The sequence below is a fragment of the Lotus japonicus genome, chromosome 1, assembly GCF_012489685.1.
Source record: "Lotus japonicus ecotype B-129 chromosome 1, LjGifu_v1.2".
Classification (NCBI taxonomy): domain Eukaryota; kingdom Viridiplantae; phylum Streptophyta; class Magnoliopsida; order Fabales; family Fabaceae; genus Lotus; species Lotus japonicus.
This window is the reverse complement of record NC_080041.1, coordinates 74,550,212-74,560,740: the sequence shown is the minus strand read 5'-3', so window position 1 is coordinate 74,560,740 and position 10,529 is coordinate 74,550,212. Positions and strand designations below refer to the sequence as shown.

The 10,529-nt window shown below is 34.5% G+C and overlaps 1 long non-coding RNA gene across 3 annotated transcripts; it reads right to left on the bottom strand.

Annotated features, from left to right (window-relative positions):
• Positions 1-3,204: 3,204 nt before the first annotated feature.
• LOC130709589 (uncharacterized) lies at positions 3,205-10,321 on the bottom strand. Of its 3 annotated transcripts, XR_009010078.1 has the most exons (10): positions 9,430-10,321; positions 9,074-9,332; positions 8,900-8,996; positions 8,722-8,809; positions 8,554-8,638; positions 8,342-8,477; positions 4,640-5,143; positions 3,981-4,136; positions 3,747-3,892; positions 3,205-3,595 (listed from the first exon to the last, which is right to left on the bottom strand). It is a non-coding gene; the product is annotated as an uncharacterized LOC130709589 (long non-coding RNA). The 3 variants fall into 3 exon arrangements; XR_009010072.1 differs by having other exon boundaries at positions 3,981-5,143; XR_009010084.1 differs by having other exon boundaries at positions 3,981-5,143; positions 9,074-9,274.
• Positions 10,322-10,529: the final 208 nt, after the last annotated feature.

Genomic DNA, 10,529 nt, shown 5'->3' with positions numbered 1-10,529 from the left:
TCATCCAAATTACTTTATGAGTTTTGTTTTTTACTTTATAAAAATAAAAAAGTATAAATAATGTGGTTGGTTACTTTATTAAAAAATTTCATTTCCGATAGTGATTGTAACAATTTTCATAGTACTTTAAATGTAGTTTATAAAGAAGTCTTTCGCAATGCCATATGATGAAATTTTTTTACAGGAAATGTGGAACGATACATTCTCAGTTTTATTCTCAATGTAATTATTTCAATTGTAAAAAAATAAATAAAATAATTCAGCGTTTATTTTTGGCACATACAAGTTATTTCAACTCACTGTAATAAACTATTCAATAGATATAAAAAAACCCATCAATCGAGCATTTAGGAAAACAACAACAAAGATAACAATATGACAACTCAAAAAAATAAAAACAAACATTCATTACAAAATTAAACTTACAAATTTAAGATTTCTTATATATAAATTAAATATTGTTCCTTTTAATCTATAAAATATCCTTAAAAAAATCACAAAATGTAAAAAAATTCGCATAAAAAAACAAAAGTAAATATCCCCGTGCATCGCACGGGTAAAAAGTACTAGTATATATATACATATTAGGGGACTTCCAAAAAAAATATCCTTTTTTTTTAAATGAAGTCCATTTATCATTGTTTCAATGGAGAACTTAATAAAATGGAGATGGAGAACTTGACAAAATGGAAATAAGGAACTTGATGTAAAATTTGGGTACATGATTCAATTTAGATATAATAGAATTGACTTTCCACATGATTAATTTTGGTAAATGAAATTTAAAGAAGAGAAAATAAATAATGATTTTTTTTCTCCCTCCAAATTTTTTTTCTAAAAGACAAACATCACAATTTCGTCACTTTTTCCTCCCCGTCATTCCCTCGCCCTCGCAACACATTCCATTTCTCTCGCACTCTCGCCTGTCATGCAAAATCTTGATATGCATGATTAAAAAATGTAGGGGTTATATGAATTAATGCTTTATTTATATGTAGGGGTGACAAGAGGTTTTAAAAGGCATTGTAATTGTAGAGGCTTAACTCGTTGATGGTTAGGCCTAATGTTTGTTATATACAATGGAGGTATGAGTTTATTTTATATAAATTACTCAAATCACTCACCACTACCCCTCGAAATAATTTAGCAAAATTGTAATCTCATTTAATTAGGCCTACTTCAGATCGAACCACCGTTGCTTCAGATCGAGCCATCTTCCTCGTTGCATGAACTTTGAGGCCACCGTTACACTAATCTCGGTTGAGAAGCACAAAGATTTAAGGACAAAGAGCCCATACATGAGGAGAGGAAACCTAGATCTGGGTTTGATTTAGTTCGATCCACGAAGAAGAGGAAGCATTCATGCTAGTTCGACTTTGATCTGCGAAGAAGACGCCTCCTCATCATTCTGGCCTTGTCCCGAGTTGCCGTTTGTGCCGCTGTCGCGTCGCGGAAGCACCCTCCGTCGAGTCGCGTAGCGAAGGCACCCTCGAGGTTCAAGGCAAGGTGATGATTGATGAAGGGGGGAGAACGGAAGAGTTGTGTGATACGAGATTTCTGGCATTTGTATTGTTGTTCTGTTGTTTTGTGACAATGGTTTCCATATCTGGGTTTCAAGGGAAATAGAAGTAGGAAGGTAGGAGGAGTTGAAGCGTGGTGGCATCATGTTGAAGATAAAGATGGCTAAAAGTTGATAAAATAAAATATATTTTTCAGAAAATACAATTTAAATTTTTTATTTTTTAGAAAAAAGAAAAAAACCGGAAAACCGACCATAACAGGTCAGATTCCCCTTGTGCAACTTAACACAACTAAAAAGTTGTGCACCCTAGGCTGACCCAAGACTAATCAAAGTATGTTTTATTGTTGTACAAACATTTGTAACCAACCTGCTACAAACTAGATTGTCTTTTTGCTTTTCGCTGCTCTGTAGAGATCCAAAGTAAATTTTATGGGTGTTCATGGTTAGGTTAAATCAAACCATATCCACTTTAAAACCACTTATCTGGTTTGGTTTATTATCAAAAATAGCTTTAAAAATATGGATATATATGGTTAAAAACTGGTTTTAAAATCTGGATATAGTTAAAAAAAGGGTTTTAAACCGGATGTTTTTCAAAACTAGTTTATAACTAGATTTGGTTCAAAAACTAATATTAAAAGTGGGTTTATTTCAAACACCAGATATAAAATTGGGTTTTGTTCAATAACCAACCCTAAACCATAAAATCGGTTATAAACCCTAAAATCGACAACAAACCTTAAAATCGGTATGGAACACTAAAATCGGCATGAAACCTCAAAAAACAGCCCTAAACTCTGAAATTGGCCCAAAATCGGCAAAAAAAACCCTAAAATCGGCTCGAAATCCCTAAAATTAGCCCGAAACCCTAAAACCGACAATAAAGCTTAAAATCGGCACGAAATCCTAAAAATCAGACCTACAACTTGAAATCGGTCCAAAATCTTAAAATTGGCTCGAAAACCCTAAACATCAGCCTTAAACCTATAATCGTCTCGAAACCCTAAAATTGGCCTTAAACCCTAAAATCAGCTCAAACTAAAAAAAATTCCCCAACTTGCCCAGCTCCAATCAATCCAATGTCTAACAAATAATAAAAAAACTTTCCAAGTTAGCATGATTTTCAGATTTGTCATAAAGGAAATGCTTAAATCCATGACACTTTTCACTACACGACACGCACAACATACCCACTTTCACTGGTTTCAGTTTTATAGGTAATTAATTTTGGTTTTATCATATTATTTGAAGATTTGATTTGCTTTGAATTTAGCTTTGTCGTGCCAAGTTGTGCAGTCCCTTGTCGTGTAACATAGCAAAGCTCTTGTCATAAAATAGAGTGGATCGGAGAAGTACACATTCTAATAACAAAAATGTAAAATAAGCATTGTCTTAGTTCAGGACAAACAAACCTCTTGTCACTAGTGGCACACTAGCTGATGGCATAGCTCTATAATTCCAAGATGATAAAAGCACACTAGTACTGTGGCTTGGGATGTTGGAGCTACAAGCAAAGAGCTAGAATAGAGAAAAACTGTTTTAATCATGACAACTGACAAGAATACATGCACTAAATTTTCTAAAAGGCTGTCAATTCCAGCACATAGTTCTTCCACACTGCCCGGAAAATAAATATAGATCATATAAAACACGAAATCTCTAAGTCGAAGACTGATAAAATACCAACTATTCAGGTGAATTTTCAGTAACCAAGATATTCAGTTTCAGTAATAGTGTGTTTAAGAGAAAAACTGGGGCATCTGACCATAATTCCCAGAATTTTTTTTTTGAGGGAGAAATATATATAAAAGATCAAATGTCTTGGGAACAAGTGAGCCTTCATAGCAAATGAATTCAGGAATTACAAAATAGCAAAGAAAACAGCAAAGAAAAACAACTAAGTAAGCTAATAAACTTTTCCCACGCAATGAGGATGATAAGCTTTAAGACAATCCCTTTAAGCAACGTGCAGTTAATTAAGTATCAAAAAGAAAGTACTCACAGGACAAATTATATCTATGTAATATTTTAGGAATTGATCACTACTCATTCATCTCAATTCTCAACCGTGTCCTGCAAAAAAATAGCTCCTTTAACAGAAATGACCATTGCTGAACCTTTACAATCCAATCGAAACCACTCACAGAAGAAAAAGTACTCAACTAAAAAAGCAATAACCATTTTATGTAATAAAAACAACATGCATTCATGTTTCTGAACTTACCTATAATCGCACACCCTCATGAGCCCTCCATCCTTGCAAGCAAAGCACCAATCCTCAGCTATATTCTCTTCCTTCCTTCTCTTGTTCTTCGTTCTGACCATCTTGTTTCGGGAAATAAACAAACAAAACGAAGCCCCAACCGAACTCTGCACAATGCAGTAGGAGAAAACCAAAATCAGGGTAACTAAGAAGCACAAATTTACCAGATAGAAAGCTCAGACAACAATGCATTACACTTTGAGGTGAGTCATGATTGCAGTGTTCTCAAAATAATCTAGAAGAATACTCCTCTAGCCATTTCTGGTCAGCCACCATGTCAGGAGGGAGCCCCCAATGCAGCATCTCCTCCTCCGTGTGATGAACCGCCGAGCTGTACTCCTCGCCACTCCCCTGCTCCATAACGCGGAACTCACAGTTCTAGTTCTAGAAATGACTAATTATCTTAATCTTATCATAAAATAAATAAGCAATATCTTAATATGAAAATTAAATATTAACTAAATATATTATCTAATTTTCAACTATTATATAGGCATATTCTCAACACAAAGCATGTTGAAAAGTTTATTGTGGCCCAAATATGAAAACTCAACTATGTACTACCACCCCGTCCTTAATTATAAGTTAAAGTTGTGACTTATGTTTTTTCACTAAATATAAGCCAAAGTTGTAAAAACTAATATTTCTTTCCATATTTATCCTTGCATTTATTGGTAGTGGAGCACTATTAGTAGTATAATGATTAAAAAGTGTTATCTTAAATAGGGGTAGACATGAAAAGTTGTACCTTTTTTGTTTAAAACCAATGCATCAATTAAGACTTTCTTAATAAGCGTGATTTTTACAATTTTAGCTTATAATTTGGGATGGAGGGATTAATATTTTTTGTTGACCTCAAGAATTCACGTTGAAAATATGTGAAATCATTTGTAATCATCGAATCAAATCCGGCTTTTCCGAGGCAATTCCTGACACTTTGTCGTTATCAAATCGCCCCTTCGGGGAGCTTTTCCCACCCCACCGCCATGTTCATCCTATTTTCCTCCTCATGTCGCGCTTTCGTTCACCAAGAGAAATTACTGATTTCCACAGGGAGCATCGTATCTGCCCCATAGGTCAATCAGAAAGGTGTTTCTTTTATGCTTGATTGTGGCATGGTGTTATATGACCACAAAACTATCGGGAGTTCATCAATCCATCTTCCTTCAGCTTCATATAGCCGCCTCTTTATGCCCTTCAAAATCACCTTGTTCGCAGCCTCTGTCTGCCCATTAGTTTGAGGATGCTTCACTGATGAGAACCTCATCTGAATTCCCATGCCATCGCAAAAATCCTGAGTTTGTTTGCTGGTGAATTGAATTCCATTTTCAAAAACTATCGCTCGTGGAACACCAAACCTGCATAAAATCTCATTGTCAGAAACTAAATCTGTTGCATGCTAACTAGCTAGAGTTTTTGCTCCATTGCACATATCCAAAGTAAATCTGATTATCATATACTATTTCATGAAAGGATAATAGGCTATGAGCTACTCAAGAAAATCAAGGTGTTAAGTTTTATTCTGGTATATACACTGACATTTATAGCATGTTCAATGTAACCCTAGCCACTTCAGAAATGGTAAGATCGCAGGCACAAGAATGCAAAAAGAGGGGTTGATCCTTGTCTTCTGATTCAGTTCTGATTTTTCTGATTTTTTAAGAATTAAGCCTATCGGGAATCGAGTTCTTCCCTTATCCGTAGCGAATAGAACATGTTGAGTCAAATCTTCTTCATGGAAAACATGCTTTATTTTAATGGGGAAAATCTCAAAAAAAATTATCATAATCAATTTTGACTTTCAAACACTACTTATATATGATTATATCTTTAGAATTGATTTTGTCTTTAGAATTGATTTCGTCTTTAAAATCAAACGTAAAAGCATTTCAAAACATGCATTTTCTTTGACCCATTTTCAATTGGCATCAGAGCAGGCACCCTATTATGTTTGGGTGAGCTCCGATCCAGGGAAGACAAATTATGTTCTAATGCACAACTTCAAAGAGGGAGGATCAGTTAATAGGCCACCAATTTTGGATGGTACCAATTATGATTACTGGAAGGCAGGCATGATTGCATTCTTCAAGTCAATTGACAACAAAACGTGGAAGACAATTGTCAAAGGCTGGAAGCATCCTGTGACCGTGCCTAAGAAAGGAACTTCAACTGCTGAGTTGAAGCCTGAGGAAGCGAAACATGGGAAAACATAAAACATAAAAGAGAAATAGAGCAAAATAAGGCCAAGGCACAACCAAAACATCCCAATCCTCCTAAGCCCACACAAATCGCTACCCATAACTTGACCCAGGACCCAGGCAACCAATCGAGCCCTAAATCAACTCCCAGCGAGCACGCCCTCTAAGCCAACCCGCGACACCAGTGAACATTGCAAGCCTTTGCGGCGACCAGCAAGCCCATCGGTTGACCGGTGCCACCACTCGAGTCCACTTATATGCACTCCTAGTCCTATAGCGAAAGAGATCCACCACCGCTTCTCGCGAGACACAAACAGAGGCCACCGAGATTACAGGTTCCGCAGACAATAGCTTGGTTTTGTTATACACTCATACACTGGCTAGCTATGAGCTACTTAAGAAAATCAAGGAACTTAAGTTTTGTTCTGGGAAATATGTTAACATTTATAGTATGGTCGGATCGACTTTTATTTTCTCGACATTAATTATAATTTTCAAAAATTACTCATATAAGCTTAAATTTAAAATTGATTTTTTCTTCAGAATTAATTATAGACAGATTTCTAAACATACATTTTGCATATGGGTGCATTTAGTGATTATATATGATATTGAAAACACAAATTGCATTATTTTGTGAAGAATAATCATCCTTAATGAAGAGGTTCAGTAGTGATCATGTCATCTAAGAACATACCAACACAGATTAACAAGTAATTTAATTAATTCCTAGTGTTCCCCTTTTCATCTTTTCATCCTACTATAGTCTCATGTACTTGCATTCTTTTGAACAATGTACTCAATCATTTTTTTGCTTTAACCAGGTGTTTGGAAGAAGGAGCTCAAATGTTCATCTTAAAGCCCCTCAAACAATCTGATACAAAGAAATTGATAAATCTCAACTTTTAAGATCTCGACCTTGGAGCTCAGGTGTTTTGCGGCTTTCTTCTCCTTTCCCCCTGTGTGGGTTTGTACCTTTCTATTGATTTTGAATAAATCTTTTTTGCTCTCAAAATAAAAATCTCGACCTTAGGCCTAAACCAGAATGTAACTGTCTAATTTGAGTAGTTTAGGAGTAGGAATGCATATCACTGTTTTTTTATTTACATTCTGCATATCACTGTTCACTGTTGTATTGGGTTTTAGGATATGAAATATGAATGTAAATAGATTTTGTTATTTGAAGGAGATAACTTTATTGATCATTTGTGTGATTCCTAAAATCAAGTGATAAATGTAATTTTAATTTTAAAAATAATTTATATGATTTTAATCTCATTCTAATTTGAAAATAAATCTAAATAATATATTAAAACAAAGCATGTTGGAAGCGGGGAAGGTTTATGATGCGGCATTAATATGAAAACTCAACTATGGACTTATACTTTTGTTGACATCAACGTGAATTCATGTTGAGTATGTGTTAATATTTTACTTCTCCGACCCTGAATGTGTGAGTAGTTGACAAATTCATCCCAAAATAAATAAATAGTTTATTCTCAAGCGTAGGAAAAAGGCCGTAAAATTAGGCTTTATGGTCGCATAAAACATTTGACGGACATTTACAAAAGATTAAATTAAGAGAATTAAACAAATCAATTTGAAAATCCTGCGTTTGCGTTTTTCATTCCAATTCCAATATCAATCTCTATTTGCTTACCTCACATTTCCTTATTCGTGGTATATTATTGCCGCTTAATTTAAATGATCTCATTTTTAAAGTTGTTATCAAACTCATTGATTCTTGTAACCAGCTTCTCTCAAGTAACCAAAATCATTTTAAATTTGACTAACTAACTCTCTTTTTTCTATATTGATCCATTGTTACTTTCAAAAAAAAAAAAGATCCATTGTTTGTCAAACCTACAAATTTCAAAAAAGTGTTGTGGGTCGACTTTCAAAGCCTACTAATCTTTATGTGATTAATGAAAAAAATTATAAGCATGAAATTTTTTTTATTACTTTCTAAATATTGATATAAAATTATGAAAACTTGTTTACAAATAATAGTTTTTTTTATGTACACACGGTGTAAAATTTATTTTTACTCTTACTTAATCATTTCATGGCACATGAGCAGTTACAAGATTTACTAGTGTTCTTTACCCGTGCGTTGCACGGCGATTAAATTTATTGTCAAGATGAATCAGTAGTAATGTGTTTTAACTTTTAGACTCTTTTCAGTAAGTATAAAAGATATGGAATCGAACATATGTTATTAATAATTTAAACGGATGAGATTTTAAAAATTAAAAAATTTCATGAGCCCTTTGAAAATATATTGGGTTTTTATTGCAGGCATTGATTTCATGCAAATACTAAGTTTAAAAATAAAAAGCTATGAACTCATATCTATACCTGTGCAAGATCTTTGAGTTGCTCGATGGTTTTCCCATCATTCTGCTTTAGAAAATCATCTTCAGGGGTAGATTTCTTTGCAGAATCTTGCAGCGGACTAATGACATGCACCGCATTATCATGTGATTTCAAGAACCTAGAAGATAGGCGATTATATAATTTGATATAAATAGAAAAAAAGAGAGTAATTTAAAAATCAGAACCGAACTCACCGAGTTTGGAGGGGGGCAGTTTCTTCTATGAGAGGATTAAAAAGAACCTTTGTAGCTCCATAAACATTTTGGAGACTTGTCTTACCTGTAAAATAAAAATTAGGAATGTTTTAAAAAAAATTGTCACTGCACTTTAATTATTTGACACCAGATGAAACTTTAAAATACCTTTAAAGGGCTTTATTTTGACACAACTCACAACAACAACAGCATTAGTTGCATCAACAGATCCAAGATGACGCATAAAACCCGAGCCCTATTAAGACGCATGAGAAATTATAAAACCTTAAAAACTTAATAATTAAAGATGTCTAAAATATGAATAAGCTTTGAACATTGGGTGTACCCATCTTGGTCAAGTTCAATAGTAATTCTTTTCTGATTCCCACCATCTTTTTCAAACTCTTGTTCAGCACTTGCACCAGTGAGAATTTCAATGACATCTGCAAAATCATAGAAACATTAATCCAAAACCCAGAACAGTAATTTAAAAATCAAAAGGCTAAAAAAGAGTATATACCTATAAGAAAAGACGTATCAAGATACTTGAACATTATATTAGATATTGACACAAAAATGTACGGGCTTAAGTTGATGGCCTTGTTGAGAACCAAGCGCACATATGTATGAATATCAAAGTTGATCTTGAATGGATGCGAGGTTGGTCGGAAATCACGACCGCTTTCACCAACACCAAAGAACGAAATCTGATATACACGTCCTTCACTTAGCAAAGATTAGAATCGGTATATCAGAGTCTTCCTAACCGAAGCATGAATCTTACAACCCCGAAATTCAATAAAAGGAGAACGTAAGCGATTTATAGTTTAAGCAAAAGAACGTAAAACATGAGGTTTATGTGAAAAAGTGATTTACCTTGTCATCCATAAGAATCATGTCCATGGAAAATGGAAGCTTGGATCCATATAAGCTCGGACTTAGCCACAAACGGTTCACCTTTGCAACAATCACTACTACAGAAAAGGCTTTTCGCCACGGTTCCGCACGCCCTTTCGCCATGGTTTAACCGTGGCGATAGCTTGCGTGGCAATTGCTCAATTGCCACGGTTCAAGGGAGAACCGTGGCAATTGATTAGCCTATTACCACAGGTCGTAAATGGTAACCGTGGCAATAGAGGCCAGAAATTGCCACGGTTACGTCGTAACCGTGGCAATAGAGTCCAAATATTGCTACGGTCATGTGCGTAACCGTGGCAATAGAGTGTGGCAATATGTGGCCTCTATTGCCACGGTTATAAAACAGTGGGAATATGTAGTCCATGCATAAAAAGTCCAAGCTCCACAAAGACAGAGGATATATATTAAACTACACATGAGTATGTATAATAGATAAAGTCCAGTCTGCATCAACAATAAGTCCCCTTGTCATATTAGTTACCTGCAATTCAGAATGCAAATAACAGTCCCTAGAAGCAGTTTAAATAGCTCAATTTCAACAGCTTTGTCATCACACATAATTAAATCACACAATTTCAATTCAAAATAATTATTTCTCTTTAACAGTTAGATAACAATGCAAGTCTTTGTATCTAAAGAAAAGATGAAAGAATACTATTGTATTTAAAAAGCAAGTTTCATGATCTTTTGGCATCAAGGATTATGTATATGGGAAACAGAACATCCAAATTCCACAGAATTATGAAACCAAAGAATTATGAAAGTAATTGATAAATGAAGTGATAATAAAGGTTTACAAAGAATCTGATGGATCACTCATGCTTTGGAGACTAACACCTAGAAGATGCCCAACCCTGCCACACAAGTCAATCCAAATATAAAGTTTGGCCACTATATGCTCTTATTAAACCCAAAAACGACATTAAAAATCTGCCAAACCAGAATATCAGATGTAACATTATCCTATCAAAAAAAAATCAGATGTAACATTACAACTACTACCTCAATGTTTAGTTGTTACTGAGGAATTAACACGACTCAGACGTTTCTGTCTATAT